Raw genomic sequence first — 16,582 nt, forward strand, 5'->3', positions numbered from 1 at the left:
ACATACAGTGCTTATAGATTCCCTGTAATCCTGGACATGTATTGAAATGGAAATATTTTCGCAAGGTTCCTGCTATAAATTCATCCTAATCTGTGCTAGATGCTGGTTTTGGAGGCCAGCAGAGGTTCGATAGATGAGCGGTGGAGATTCTGTCGCCAGCTGTCCCTCCAATTTCCCAGAGAAGACCAGATTACGTAAAAGGCCTTAATCCGGGTTTAAGACCCAAGCCAGCGGTGCAGGTCCTCACCAGGGGCAGGCAGGAGGGAGGGAGCGAAAAGTAAAAAAAAATGTAAAAGGCAGGGATTAAATCAATGGATCCATCTTGGAGACAAAAATACTTGCTCCAGATTTCATTCTTAAGAAACGAAGTGAAAAAAGAACTAGCAAGAAAAACCAAACTAAAAGGGCATTTTTTCTTCCGGTTAAGACTCAGACTCTTTATTTAGTTAAAAAGAAAGATGGTAAACAAGCTATAGTTCAATAGTTCCATTCTGTAGAATGAGGTCAAGGGTCTGTAATTCAGTGGCGCCAAAAACCTTCCAGCCTGTTACTTTTTTATGTGCTGCGTCCACGCTAAATAACATTGAAACTTGATTTGAGCTGGGTGGGGGGTTGTTTTTTTTTTTTTTTTTTGCCTCTCCTCTGGCAGGAAGTCGTTAAAAGTGAAAGCAAAAAGAGGGATATGGCGGGGAATTTTTCCTGACATCTTATAGTAAAAGTGGGTCATGCTCGGCGCTGCTAGCCTCCTCCTCCTCCTCTTCTATGGCGGCTATTGAATTAATCACGCTTTACGCTCGGCTGGGCAACGCAGTGCACAAAATGGCTCCCTCCTCCTCCTCCTCATCCTCTGTCCTCCTTCGCCTCAACCATAGAAAAGACTTGAGCCTCGCTCTTGAAGAACCCGAATTGGTGATCCCTTGACCTCTTTCCTCTTTAGTTGCTGCCAACAATGAGGAGATGCTCAGACTGTATGCAGAATCATCAGTGTGTGAATGATGGAAAGTTGCTGAAAATGCTTGAGAGAAGAGGGATTTTTTGTGGATCCTAAATGGATTGAGAACTTTTTAAGTAGAGTGTGGGTTCTTAAACTAAACTTACCAGTTTCAGATATCTAAACCAGCTTAAATAAAATACAAAACTTTGGTAATTTTCAAGATTGTATGATCTTTTTGCATCTTTTGCATGCAAATTCATTATTCTATCACTCTGAGAAATACCCACTACTGCTTATTATGTCGATTATTGCATTACGGAGCTGACATTCTTCCAATTAAAGCCAGTCTTGATTTCTTTTTTTTTATAAAAGGCTATCAAAACAAGAGAAATTTAAAATTTTGTTTATGTTAAGGCACATTTTTTCATTTCATTTAGTGGAAAATGTAGTGTTAATAGAAATAATGAGTTTTCTGTACTTAAGGATGCAAGATGGGAGGGAAACAGAAAAAAATACTTGTAAGGGAATACAATAAACGGGTGTAATCGGGGCCAAATTAGCTGACCCCTAACCACAGATTTAGAAAGTCATAAGGTTCAATAGGAAACAGGAAACAACAGCAATGTTTATTATTGTTGAGGAAGAAAAAATGTCTATGTACGTTAGATGTTTTCACCTTTAAGATGTGCCAATAGAAGATGTAAAGGGTTAAAATATGTATATCCTCACTGCTCTGCACATTATTCAAACATGCCCCCCCCCCCCCCCCCCCCCCCCCCCCCCCAAAAAAAAAAAAAAAACATGCTACAAATTTATGTCCATCATCATTTAGACAAATCTGGGACGTGTTTTTGCTCCAATTAGCAGTGAACAAAAGGGAAATTAAGAAACATGTAGGGCAGCTGAGGGGGACCGCAAAGAGTGATCAGTTTCAGGCATATGTTCTGTATCAAAGGAGTGCCTCACTGTGGAAAAAATGTGAGAAAAAACTGTCAAAGTTGAAATTTTCGGAGGTGAAAGTGTTGAATATGTGTTTTTTTGAAACCCATAGGACGTCTTATCAAGTAGAACTGGGGAGTTGAGCAATTCCAGCTCCGTTCCCTGGTATATGAGCAGCTCTGGTCTCGTCTGGCTTTTGTTTTATGTGGCGAAGCGGGGGGGCTTGGAGGGGGGTGGGGGGTTGTACGCCCAGTCAGCCTTCCAATGCACTGCTATGACAGTCCTCTCAAGAGCTGTCAGTCTAAATCAGGAGCCCAGCGTCCTGACGTCTCAACCTTAATCACAATCAAAGCTGCAGCTATCTCAAGGAGTCAAACCGAAGGACGCAGCCGACAAATGGTGATGGCCAACAATCTTCAAAGCTACCTCATAGACCTCCGGCACGGAGAGGAAAAACCAGAGAGAACAGAGGCACACCATGTTGTGCTCAAAAAGGAGCGCTAAGTCGGCCATTTTAGATTTGCCACAGTTTGTAATGTGAGATCACTGGTTGTCACAAAGTCATGGCTTCCATACGCCGAGCTTCCCCCCGGCGCTGATGCGGAACGAGTTGAAAACGTTCCTATTTTCTTCCCTTTGATCCTTCTTTTTTGCGCATTTCAGCTTCGTCACCACATGATTACATCTTAGCTTATTATCCAAATAAACCTACAATTAAAATTAGGGTCAAGCGAAATGAGGAAGGACATTTTTTTTTTGTTGTATGACCACCCAACAGCTGCCACGCTTATATCCGCATGAAGATACTCGTAATAACGACCTCTTCTATTGTGTCAACAGTTGATGCAGCTAATTCCCAAACAATGAAATCGCTTATGCCTGAAAGCAAAGACAATCAGTTCAACATCAATAATCAGTGGACGTCTGGGAGCAAAATCAGCTGGCTGGAAAACTGGCTGTTCTTTGTACGAAAACCACAAGATTCCCACCCAGCATGAAGTCATCCTGTTGGGGTTTTGCCAAAGAAAGCATTTAAAATGATAATTTTTTTTAAAAACAAAGTCGGTCCCGTTGCGTTGACTACCAAGTTGATTAATTATTGATGGCATTCCACAACTTGAAAAGGAACTTTGAAATTCCACTTTTTCGAGAGTTTGAACCCCTGTGACACAAACAACCAAGGAAGGACTAAAAATATCTAAGAAATTTAAATTTGAAATGCATGAAGGTGTGGGTTTTGCCGAATAAAGCGTCACCTCTTATGAAAAAATAACCAGAAGCCGTAATTAGAACGACAAAGTAGACTTTACCTTTTTGCAGGGCAGGATACAGTAGCTGACGACCGCTTTCGCCGTTGGAGGATTAAAAAATCGCAAAGGGAAAATGATTTCTCCCCCCTCCTCCCACCCACCTCTTTTCCTTTAGCTCTGATCAGAAAAAAAAATAAAAAACTCTGCCACGCTATTGGCCCATCAAACCGGAGTCACGTGAGCAACCCAATCTACATGTGACGCCTCTTGAATTTATACGATGAAACCGACTCGTATCGTCGTCGAGCGAGGTTTCTGTTGCGACCCTTTGCACTGATGTTTTGTAAATAGACTGCATGATGACAGAGGGGTAGTTTGGGTGACCATCACCCACCGTCCTTTATGCCCACCCCCACCCTTTCCATTTCCGTTAGATGCATCAAAAAAAAATGGGGACATGCCCGGTGAGGCACATGGGCATTGCAGGGGCATGTCTGGGGATGATGGGGCAGTCTGAATCAGAACTTTAGCCTGGGGGGGCATTCCGAATCCACAAAGCCATCGCCCTTGTTATTGGTAATGGCAAGTGACACAAAAACAGCTCAGAGAAACTGGACCAGAACTTTATGGCGCAACCAAACGCCCCAAAACCTGCACACTTACTCACTGCTCCTGCTTTTTAATCTGCTTTCCTCTGAGAGCATGTTTGTTCAGAATTACAGAGCTTTAGAAGCCGCCCGTCCAGATTTTTTTCCCAATCCAGCGCAAATCCAGCCCTTGTGTCAGATGGACAGTTGCGCAGAGCTTAATCTCTCATCATTTGGGTCGGAGGGCAGCAGCAGAAGCACCAGCAAAAAGCAGGAGGGTTAGGATGTGTGGATTAGGGCCAATGCAGACAATACAGAACAAGTTTCACCTCTTTTTCAATTGTAGGAATTTAGTGGAGATGCTCAGCACACAGATGGTGTCTGTGTTTAATTTGTGCACCTACATAATATACTACATGGCAATCATGCCTTTACCTATTCATCCGACTGTAAAATAGCCCATGGGAGAAACTACAAATAGAGCATTAAATCCGTTCCACATTGAATTGCAAGAGGCAAAGGTTTACATTACACCCCAAATAACTTCCACTAATCTTTTTATTCAGATAAATTAACGATGTATACAGTTATATGGTTAATAGCATTTAAACTGCTGTAACTAAAAGGATACTGACAGTGTCAGGGGGCAAGAAAAAGTTCTGGTGCGTCTAAAGCAATTCCTGGACGATCCAATTGTAATTTAACCAGAGCAATCAAAGCATACAATTATTTAAAGGCAATCATTAAAGAAGTCATACACTGTACAAGTTTTTGTCTGGATTATTCGGCAGCTGTGCAAGACTTTTTTTTATGGATCAGGCCTCAAAGTGTATCCTGCGTCGTGTAGTTTACAGGGAATAACGAGGGCCGATTAGCCTCTCACGACCACCTCCCGATCAGAAATCGTAAGGTCGGCAGAAAATCAAACATGTTGGAAATTCAGTCAGCCCTCATGAGGCGTTTGTGGGCAAATACTGCTGTTGAAGCATAGCTACGAGTGTCTAAGAGCTGATTTACCAGAACCTCATGCACTGCGCATGTGCAAATTAGGCAGTTCTTCTTCTATCAGATTGACGAGTCCAACCAGCGCCATCTCTCGGCTGTGAGTCCGACATGTGGATTTTGGACGTACAGTATGAGCAGTTAGATAGCATCAGAGCATCTGGCCGTTCAGAGTAGGAACATACATACTGTGAACTTTTAAACCATCTTAGAGTTTGAGCTGTAGCCGAGTACAAGGATTGAAATATCGTATAGTGTATGCCCAGCTGAAAGAGATAGACTTTGCTTAGCGAATCCAACATAACCATCAAGGTGTGAATGCCAGTAATTAGACCTTAAAACCAACAGAAATTAATGATGTCTAAAACGTCTGAACTAAAGTTTTTCTCACATGTACCTGTAGTTATTCGAGGTTTAGAAAATCATTGGTTTGGTGAGAAGCTGGGTCAGTAGCTGTGCCTTAAACAGCCATACACGGCTAACTGAACTAAAATTACAAATTTAGGATGTCTAAAGATTAGTCAAAAGATTTAAAACTAAACTCAGGTTTTGTGCTCTTGAAGTTCAGTCACTAGGTGGCCAGTAACAGTGCTGAAAGGAGACCTTATATTTTGTTTTTCTTGGTTTCTGATGCTTGCTAGATCAGCAGCTGGACCTCAAAACCAACCAAGGAGAAAGAGTAATACTGCATACTCTATGAAAGAAGTATTTTGTCCAACCAAATTTCTAAGGCTAGCAGTTGGCCAGGCGACATATGCTGGCTCTGTAAATTGTGTTTAAACTAAAATAAAGGTCTTATAGGTTTTTAAATGGTTTTACCCTAAAACCATGCAAAGTTACCCCCCTTAAACTAATTTTACAAAGGTTGTACAGCATAATGTAAACATTGTAAACTAAAATGTGTCCAGATTGGCAAAGTTAGATTGGCCGGTAGTTGGGCCATTGCCTGAAATGAACTGTTAGCTTGTTTTTCTTGGCTTGTAAGGTCAGTAATTGGTAATTCTGCAACGTTTGACTATAGACCATAACATTTAGTCATATGAGGGATTTTAAGACTACAAGTTGGGGCAGCAATTGGGAATTGATAGCAAATAATTACAATCCTCTGCCTTACCTTATTTGTAAAGCCTTTGGCCTTACAACCAGGCAATAACTACCACTTGAAATAAGTACAGAAATGTTGTATGTTTTAAAATTGTAGGTAAAATGAGCCATTATTTTCTTATATGCAAACCAGTAACTGGCCACACTAGGTATCTAAAACAACCAATAAAACTAGTTGAACAAAAAGTTGAAAGTGTGAGACACTTTTTTATAAAGTTGGTCATTAATTTATGAAAAAGTTTATTTGAATTCTATAAATCAAGTTTTCTGCCCAACAGCAGTTTTTATTTATTGCATGGCATCATTCTGTGACCAGCAGTTGTAGTAACTAGGCAAGGCCAGGTCTGTCTGGTAAAGAATCTGGTTGTTATTTGAAATTGTAAAGGGATTATTTTGCAACATAAAACTGACTAAAACTAGACTAAAACCTTCAGTCGACTAAAACTGACTAGACTAATAATACTTTTCGTCCTGAAGACTAAGACTAAGAATTAATCTAGATGGCTGTCAAAAACACTACTGTTTCGAAGTTACGAAAACATGTGGCCTATTATTTGACTGGGCAGCACCTACAACTATAAAAATACATCAATAAACTATCCTTTAAATAGTAGTGATAGCTCACCAACTCGGCTGCCAATAGTTTCCACAGGTTCTCCATGTTCCTGCTGTGTTTCTGACAGAGGAAGATGGTCATATTAAAGGAGAAGCATCTATTATTATTTAGAGCTGCCATTTGAATAAATATCAGTTATAAACTAATCAGTGGATGACTGTGGTGTGTAGAAATGTGTGTCCCTCTATCTATTTTAGATCTATCTGCATGAAGAGAACTATTCTGAATCAATTCTAAACTAGACTTGAATATAACATTTCTTTCCCTGTCTTTAAATCAACTGAAAACGGGAAAAAGAAGCGGTTTTAAGCCACAATTCTGCTGCATTAAAATACTTCAGTAGTAATTAAATGCCCAGAGGATTCGAATAAATCACATTCTAGTCATTTTAGATTAATTCCAGTTTTAAATATATTCTAATTAATCATAAAAATATTAATTTCGGTGCAGAAATAAACATGCTAAATTCCTTATATTTATCCAAAGATTTAAAAGGTGTTATCAAGTCAAGTCGGCTTTATTGTCAATTTTTGCAATGGTCATACAAGTAATTGAAATTACGTTTCTTACTTTCCTATGCAGACCTAGACATACTTTAAAATACAGACATGGACATACTTTGGACATAGACAATAGAAAAAAATGAAATATACAGACATACCACAAAGTGTAAGACTAAAAAATAGAACATATATAAAAAAAACATATCAGTTCAAACCCAAAAAGTAGAATATCATGTAAAATTTCAGCATCTTTTATCATTCTTTATTAAATAGTGAAAGGTGAAATATTGGTGAAAAGAGTGAAATATTTCAAGCTTTTATTTCTGGGATTTTGACGATTACTGCTTAAAGATAACTAAAAAAAACTATTTTTTAAAATTGTTTGAAAAATAAAATATTTGAGAAATGGTAAATATTGGAAATTTGTTGTGTCATATAATAGCTAATTAGTTAATTACCTTAAAACACATGCATTTCCTGAGCTCTTAAATCGCCTTTCACATTCAGTAGGAGACACAGTCAGATGAAGGGTGAGGCAGGAAAGGCGCTGTGCTCGATGGAAACATCACAATTGTTAAAGCAATTTACTTAGTTTTGCAAAAAGAGTTTTTATGGTCAACTAAGGTGGTTTTAAAAATTGTTTCTATAAATATAAAGAGTAGGCAAACTCCTAAAGTTAGGTAGATGCTCGGTAGATGAGGTTTTGATGCTCAATAGTTGAGGGAATAACACACAAACAAGTAAGATGATAGAAAAATACATCCTAGCAACAAGCACAGTAAATGGGAAAGGTTTTTGTGTGTTGTAATACTCTTCTGAGCGCTACCAGAACCATCTGTTTGAAACTGCTGATAACAAAGTCCCTCCCACCAGATTGTTGGTTCACTCTAAAAACAGAGAGCTATATCACATTTACCATCCACCTAATTCAAACAAAGTGGTAAATAGTCTTACAGTACGTCAGAGCGACATATCTTGTCTCTAAAAGATAGTTTTACGTCTCTGTTCATTGGAAACTCTAAGTATTTCACAAATTTTATTCGTCTTGTTCATCATTCAGTAACCTATTAATAGATCACTGTGTTATTTTATAGAAACATTTAGAAATGCATATGATTTTTTGTTTTGTTTCAGTCAGTATTTAAGACACCAACACAATAATTCATACTATTTTTGAAACTCAGCAAACTGTAAAAACATACAGTTTATAACGAATAACTTGCACCCCTACAATTAAGTAATATTTTTGTCTTCCAAGACAATAATTTTAAGGTTTTTAATATTTGTAAGTCACAGTCCCGAACCTGACAAGAAAAAACTGATTCAGATATTTCAGTTTAAGTGTAACAAACCTGTATAATGTCTAATTCTTACACAAAGTCCAAACAGCTTTAAATATGGATTGATGAGGTGCACTCAGGGACTCCAAGACAAAGATGGCATATTTGAGTACCCTGAGAGCCTATGGTGTTTTTGTCAGTCTATGAGTTGACAAAATTCCTCCACCCAGATCCATGTGTGGCCTCCAGCAAGGTGATGAACGCACACTGCCCCCCCACCCCTGTGTCGCTACCTCCCAACATTTTACACACAATTCCTATCAGGACACCACCATTCTAATGGAAGCAGAAGGGCGTGAAGGGGAGATGGTTAGTTCCTAATTGTTTACTTAGCGTAAAACAGAGGTGGAAAAAAAGGAAGAGTTTTAAAGCTCCTTAAAAGGTGACTCAGATACCTTTTAGCCCATACTCTCATGTGTGTTTAAATAAAAACGAAACATGAACTGTGCTCATTAATTAAAAATGAAATATTGCCAAACACAAAACTGAAATTCAGGCACTTTTGAAATTGAATTCAAATTTAAATCGTTAGACCTGCTATTAAAGAGTGGACTGTAGGAAAATAAATGCGAAAGAATCCCACAAATAAAAATAAATGTTTCAGACATTTTTGCTACACAGTGATGTAAACTAGGAGACTAATAGGTCATATTGGATTTACCTAATTACAACTACAGCCTGCGATCAATGTTAGATGTCATTCAGTGAGCGATCATTTATTGTTAGAGGGCAGTGAAAAAAAACTTTTGTAATATATTTTCAAATAAAGACTTTTCAATTGAAATAATATTCACACACAATAATATTTTGTCAAAATTTCTGAATAGTAAACATACATTCTGAAAGCCATATTATGAGTTCTGAACCTAATGATTCTGGATGAATATAAGAAAGAGAACATACTTTGTGTTAAATTAAATTCAATCTCTGAAAAAGTGGACCAGTGGTTGCTATGATGATCCACAGCTTTTCCAGTTGGAACAGCCCACAGCATGACTGTTTTAATTTATGAGCAGAAAAATTTGAATTACCCAACTGAATCTGTGTGTATGTAACTTCAAATTGAATGCGGCAGTTTAAAAATAAATGTTTAAAACTCAGTTTATCTGCATTGTAAATGTATTTTCTTGCATTAAAATTTAATTTGTATTTTTAAATGTTTTTAAGTTTTATTTCTATAATTTCATTTCATATCAAAAAGTTATCTTTCTTTCATTCAGACACTGGGATCTAAAGCTTGAGGAATCAAACACAGATGTATGTATCTCTGTTTTGTTCACTCACTTTGATTTTATCTATACAAACATAGATCCTACTTAACCTCATACTTCAAAAGAAGTAGTTCTCTTCATTGATTAAACCAGGACAAATGCATTATTGTAGATCACCAATTTAAAGGGTAAAAAAAACACCCTTCATTGACATGCGAAATGTAAAATATATACTCTTGTCTTGCCTCTACTTTTATGTGGTATATGAATGCTACAGAAAGTAAATTGGTCAAGGGATTATTCAGAAACATGGGAACCAATATGTTATCCCTACAAGCAATCCATTCCCTATACAACCTTGTGTAATAATGTCGCAATAAATCCCATTTAGTTAAATTTCAGCAAGTAAAAATTGACTCACTAAACTCAAAGTTATAAAATCCTGACAGTTATGCAACAATAATACATAATGTGACATCATTGCTCATTTCATTTTCAGGTTACAGCCACAAACTGAATTTTATTGCCAGTTTTTCTCTTTGATTGGAACAAACATTGAATACATTTTTATCTCTCTCTCAAGTAAGGCAAGCATTTAGAAGTATTTGTTTGAATTATGTGATGGAAGTAGAGAATATATGAATACATCTTTATTAAAACATCTCAAGTTTTTTCAAGCTAAATAAAAGCTTAAGCTTTCCCAAACTAACCCGTGGCACTTATATTAAGGGTTTATATCTCAAAGCTCTAACCAGGGCACTCTTGTATGAAGGACCAACTCTACCATATTTAAAAATAAATACAGAAATAAATAAATGCTCAATAAATGTATAAGCATACAATTAATTGCCAACAAAAAAGTGAGACATAAATGTATATAACTCTTAATTAGCTTCTTTATTTATTTGCCTTTGTAATATTTACCTTATTTATTTTTCTGTCCTTTATAATCTTCAACTTTATTTTTTAATTACTTATATTTTTAAGTATTTATTTATGTGCATGTTATAATATTTTTGTCTGTTTTATTCTTCCTTTGTATTTTTTTACCTTAGTTATTTCTTCGCCGCTGTTTATTTCTCTGCCCTTTTTACATTTCTCTATGCCCTTTTTACATTTCTCTCTGCCCTTTTTACATTTCTCTATGCCCTTCTTACATTTCTCTCTGCCCTTTTTACATTTCTCTCTGCCCTTTTTACATTTCTCTATGCATTTCTGTCTCATTATGCAAATGAGGAGGGGGTGTGTCCTAGAGAGTCAACTTCTGCTCATTGGTTGGCTTGGCGGTCCATCTTCTTAACTCACAGAGCTCAGAGTACTAAGTTTAATGTTCTCTTTTCTGTTGCTGTTGTTCAATAAAAGTACGTTTTAAGATCATTTGAGGCGAGAACCTTATACTTTTAAGCATCACTATATGGCCCATTCACAGATTTAATGCGTAATTTAAAAGAAAATGTGAAGAACTTGAGAGGACCGTGGCAACCAGCAAAGCTCCGAAGCTGACGGCAGCCAGGTCTAACCACAGCCCATCTGCAGCGGCCCTCTCTCTGCATAGCCGTGTGTGAAGCGTGTTGGTTAGCATTTTACTACATCGGTCGAATCTACAGGAGGAGAGTCTGATGTCGAGTCTGAAGTCATTAGAACTTGAGTAGGGACTTTGCCAAACTTTGCCAAATACAACAAAAAATCACCATCATAGCCTGGCTATAGACCTGGCTGCCGTCAGCTTCGGAGCTCCGCTGGTTGCCCCGGTCCTCTCAAGTTCGTCACATTTTCTTTTAAATTACGCATTAAATCTGTGAATGGGCCATATGGTGATGCTTAAAAGTATAAGGTTCTCGCCTCAAATGATCTTAAAACGTACTTTTATTGAACAACAGCAACAGAAAAGAGAACATTTAACTTAGTACTCTGAGCTCTGTGAGTTAAGAAGATGGACCGCCAAGCCAACCAATGAGCAGAAGTTGACTCTCTAGGACACACCCCCTCCTCATTTGCATAATGAGGCAGAAATGCATAGAGAAATGTAAAAAGGGCAGAGAGAAATAAACAGCGGCGAAGAAATAACTAAGGTAAAAAAATACAAAGGAAGAATAAAACAGACAAAAATATTATAACATGCACATAAATAAATACTTAAAAATATAAGTAATTAAAAAATAAAGTTGAAGATTATAAAGGACAGAAAAATAAATAAGGTAAATATTACAAAGGCAAATAAATAAAGAAGCTAATTAAGAGTTATATACATTTATGTCTCACTTTTTTGTTGGCAATTAATTGTATGCTTATACATTTATTGAGCATTTATTTATTTCTGTATTTATTTTTAAATATGGCAGAGTTGGTCCTTCATACTCTTGTGTTTTGGGAACAATAAAACTTCTAGTAAATGTGCCCGTTGCATGCACTAAAAGCCTTTTCCCATAACTCTAAAAACTGCTCCATACAAAACAACTCCATATCCCTAATGGAAAATATCGCCTGACTCGCTCTGCTCATGTGATCAATGCAGTCAGTAATGGGAACATGCTGCCTTCTGGCAAAAACCAATGATGAATAGGTTTGCAGTGGGGGAGGAACTTAAACCGCGGCTAGCTCCTCTGGACTCAAACTCTGTGTTTTATTTGAATACAAAAGTGAGAGATAAAGGAAAAAGTTTGACTATTAAAAAGTTTAGTTAATTTTATTCCAAAGACATATTATATAAAAAACGTATAAAGTGGATACACATTTTCTCAAAGTACCATAAAACATTTGACATAAATACGTAAAATTAGCTTGTTCGAAAAGATAAAGGCCATTAAGTGACAGACACATCAAACAGCTAACTACAACTCATTTGCGGTAATAAAAAATTATCTTAGCAAAATAATAGCAACTAAAACAGTACTCCACTTTTTTTTTTTTTTATGCAAGCTAGCATTAGTATTGTGGCAAAGCTACAGTAAGTTAGAAAAAGGTTATGTAAGAGTCATTGATACAAAGATTTAAGCTCAAAATGACATAAAATGTGTCTTCTGTTGTCATACTGTTAGGAATCCAGTTTGTGTGGGTTGTTTATGTGTTTCTTCTCTCTCCACCACCAGGTGGTCCCCTGTCCTCATTGGGCCTCCCTTCACATCACTGGAGGAGTATTTGAGCAGTGGGCTTTCACTACCTCGAGCGTTTTCTATTGCAGCTCCAAAACTTTGGAATGGATTGCCGCTGCACATTAGACAGGCCACCTCTCTGTCTCATTTTAAAACTCTTCTTAAAACCCACCTCTTTTCTTTGGCTTTTAACACCATGTAGAGTATTGATTTTATGTACACATGTTGATTTTATGTACACATGTTTATTTTATGTATACACATGCATATTTTTATCCTGTGCGGGCAGTGCTTTTATTTTATTTTATTTTATTTTATTTACTTTTATTTATTTTAGTTATTTTATCTTTTTGTGCAGCACTTTGGAAACCTTGTGTTTATTTAAACCGTGCTATATAAATAAAGTGGATTGGATTGGATTGGATACCTCAACGCCAGAGTGTTTGCCAGTTTTGGGTACTCTAGCCAAGCTGAGATTGGCAGAGTCTAACCTAGCTTTGTTTCCCTGTGTCTTATGTTGTTTTTGTCTTTGCTCTTCGGCAGGAAGCCTTCCTAATGCTATAGTATTTTCCTATTCGCAAATTATGCATGAATGATGCCATATACTTTTATGCCGTGTCGGTGCATTAGCCTTTAAAAATGTTTAGGTTGCTTTTTTCTCCCGTCAATATAACATGCAATATATTTCAGCACATTACCTTTTCAAAAGAGAAATAACAAACACTACAAAAAAGACAGCGCCATCCACTTAATAAAGAATTACTACATTGAAATTTCATAGTGAAATACTTTGTATTTACTCTACTTTTTATTTTGTATTGTTAGACACAATGTAAATGGCTAACTCAATATCTTCGAGTCGGTCCAAGATAGCTAACTAATGTTACGCTACATACTATACTCTGGGATACGCTGTATATATGGGTTTTCTGTTAAATGTGTGCCACTGGTGTTAACTGTAAAATGTCTTCCCACAGCCAGCAAACTGCTTTTTTTTTTTGCAGCCAAATGCACACAAAGCCAGATGCTTCACTTTTTTGGGGCTATCAGCAATCCAGTGAGTAAATAGAGATCAGTGGATAGAACAAGGAGTGCAGGAATTGCATAGGATTCAGGAAGAAGAGGAGACAACGACATGTTCAAAGAAGAAATGCTTGTCTGAAGAAAAGAATGATGAAAAAAATGGAAAAGGAAAATATTTACAATATATGCATTTTTTTTCTTTAACGGAAAACATTAGGTTAAAAAGCAGGAAATTCCTTATTAAAGAGAATCTTCCGTTTCCTCATCTAAATAAGCTTTAGTAAAATCATATCTTTGTTCATTTATAGCTTCCTATCAACAGATATTGTGTTTAGCTGTAGATTGGACTCTCCAAAGGCTTCAATTGAAGGATTATCTAATGCAGGTCTGAACATTGGCATTGTGTTCCAAAAATATTGTATACCGCAAATCTATTTTAATCACTGCTTCTTATCGACACAAAAGGATTTAAAGCCGAGCTCATCCAATGAGACCTGATATGTTAGGATGAAGGACATATAGCTGTGAAATTGGATGACGATGATGAGGAGCTGAACAGCAGTGGGTATATGAAGGTTGCAGAAAACACATCTGTAGAGAAAATCATTACAGCTAAAATAATGAACAGATGGATTTAGGGGAGGAAGAAGCGTAGGAATATGAGCTCATAAATGAAAAGATGAGTGCTTTGATGGTTAAAAGAGAGAGACTGGTGGATTACAGCGGACCGTTTTCTTAACAGTGATAAAAATTGGACCTGACCATCCCAGAGGCTCTGAGATGATACACACACACACATTTGGAGGAACGTGGCTAATCCTCAAGACACTTTTTGATGCCAGCAAAGTTAGAGGGCCACAAATACACAAACACTCTAGATGAAGCTCCGGGGCTTCGAGCAGAGTGGAATGAGATAGTCAAACCAAATTAATTAAGCTTCAAAAGACTGAATTCATCATGAAGACATTAAATCCATCAATTGTAGATAGGTAGATCAATTACATAGGGTTTAAGATATATGAATTTTAAGAACTAACTTATGTTGAAATTGGGTTCACCATTATGAACGTATTATAATTTTTTTTATTCATCAAGGTCATAAGTACATATGTGACTCAAATACAAATACACCCCTCCTTATATCTGTTAACTAGCTAGTTTGAACTCAATCAGGCATTTAGTAAATTTAGTCAATAATAATTTTTTTTTTTTTTTTTTTTTTTTTTACACATTTAACTGCTTTTCTTGTAGGAATTGCTTTTATTCATTAAAAGCTGTTATTTTCTGGCAAAAACGTATAAAACAGCTAAAGTTACTTGGTTTACAGAAAGAGCAACCGGCAGAATTACTGTTGTCAAATGAGAAAACTGTTAAAGGAGAATTCAAACTTCTGAAAGGACTTTATACTTTTAAATAAATGAGAGTTTTTGATTAAGAGTAATTTCGTTTAAATGTGCTTTACTTTTTTAATGTACCATGTTTGTCAAAGAACACTACTGCCACCTACCGGTTTGTGACGTCACGGTGCGGTATCGGCTGTTGAAGTCCCAGTCTTGTATCTGGTGTTTGTCACAACGCGCTATTATCCATGTCATCTTGAAAACATTCTTATTCGAAATGTTGGCTACATATTACGTGTTTTTTTTTTCTCCGGCCAGAAGTTCGATGGCAAATCCTCCCTCTTCAATTTGGCTATCCAACGACAAACCCGTGGTGGATCATTAATTTCTTGTAAAGCGGGGAGAATGGCGCTAGGCTTAATGCACTGTGACATCACTGCCGGAAGATGTCAGGAATGAGGTGTTACTGTATTTGGGCAAAAATGGCCGCTCCCCAACTCATTGATCGTGATGAAAATTATTGTTTCTATTTTTTTACTGATTTGCGCTAAATTCACTTAATCACGGCGAACATATTAGTTTTAGGTATAGATAATGATCCACTGATTATTCCTTGCTGACTGGACTTCTACTTTATTGTTGCCGCTCTTTAACCATTCCAGTTTGGCTGTGTTTTTGTGGATCATTGTGACTTGGCTTGTTTATGATGATCAGCAATAAACAGTTAGCAAATTAGCTGTGTCACCATCGGAACCCGATCAGAGGTGCTGATCAATTTCAATTCAATTCAGTTTATTTCTATAGCGCCAATTCACATCTCAAGGCACTTTACAGTTCACCAGATCATACAGTCAAATTGATTCAAAGTTTTCCATCTAAGGAAAACCTGTTGATTGCATCGACTCATTGACTCGAATGCAATCCCTCACACTAATCCCTTTTAACAGGAAGAAACCTCCAGCAGAACCAGACTCAGTGTGAGCGGCCATCTGCCGAGGCCAACTGGCGTTCAAGGAGACAGAAGCAGAGATACAAAAAGCAGCTGTAAAAGGCAGCCCCGTCCAGGAAACACACAGCCAGGCAGACGAGCTCTGAGCCAACTCCCATGTCAGAGGATGAAGAGAGCACATCCACTCAGTCACATTCAGAGAAACAGGACTACACTGGAAAACAGGCCGATCTCCAACATCTATAAACAAGGGTGTTGATGGCAGCAGCACAGCTGATATTTCTCTCCAGGATGGAGCCACAGCCAAACAGGAACAGACCAGATGTAGCTAGTATGAGACAAATAGGGGTGTGCAAAATAATCGTCATGACGATGCATCGCAATTCTAATTTTTGTGATCTACTGCATCGATTATTGATGCCAAGTATAGATTCTTTATCAACAAAAAGGAATCAATAAAATACATGAATGTTCGACACACATCAGCCAAAAACAAGTGGAATACAACTTTCAGTCCAGTAGATGTCGCTGCGGATACCGCAACGCGTCATTTATAAACAAAACATGGAGACTTAGAGAATATTCGCCCCGCGGCTCCATCACATTCCAAGTCAGATGTTTGGAGGCATTTTGGCTTTAAAATCAAAGAAGGTAAAAACGAAATTGATATGACGCATTTGAATGTTTCCATT

General features: G+C 37.2%; 1 protein-coding gene across 7 annotated transcripts in view; it reads right to left on the minus strand.

The window, feature by feature from the left end:
- LOC119781576 (poly(rC)-binding protein 3-like) overlaps nucleotides 1–3,475 on the minus strand; it is a 28,616-nt gene extending 25,141 nt beyond the window's left edge. For 4 of the 7 annotated variants that reach the window (XM_038282098.1, XM_038282099.1, XM_038282097.1 and 1 more), the window contains exon 1: nucleotides 3,184–3,472. The gene's annotated coding sequence lies outside the window, so the exon portion shown is untranslated. Of the gene's footprint in view, nucleotides 1–3,183 lie in introns of all 7 variants that reach the window. The other 3 variants (XM_038282102.1, XM_038282101.1, XM_038282100.1) reach the window with 2 other exon arrangements.
- Nucleotides 3,476–16,582: the final 13,107 nt, after the last annotated feature.

Source organism: Cyprinodon tularosa, unplaced genomic scaffold, assembly GCF_016077235.1.
Source record: "Cyprinodon tularosa strain WSP-4 unplaced genomic scaffold, ASM1607723v1 ctg18, whole genome shotgun sequence".
Taxonomy (NCBI): domain Eukaryota; kingdom Metazoa; phylum Chordata; class Actinopteri; order Cyprinodontiformes; family Cyprinodontidae; genus Cyprinodon; species Cyprinodon tularosa.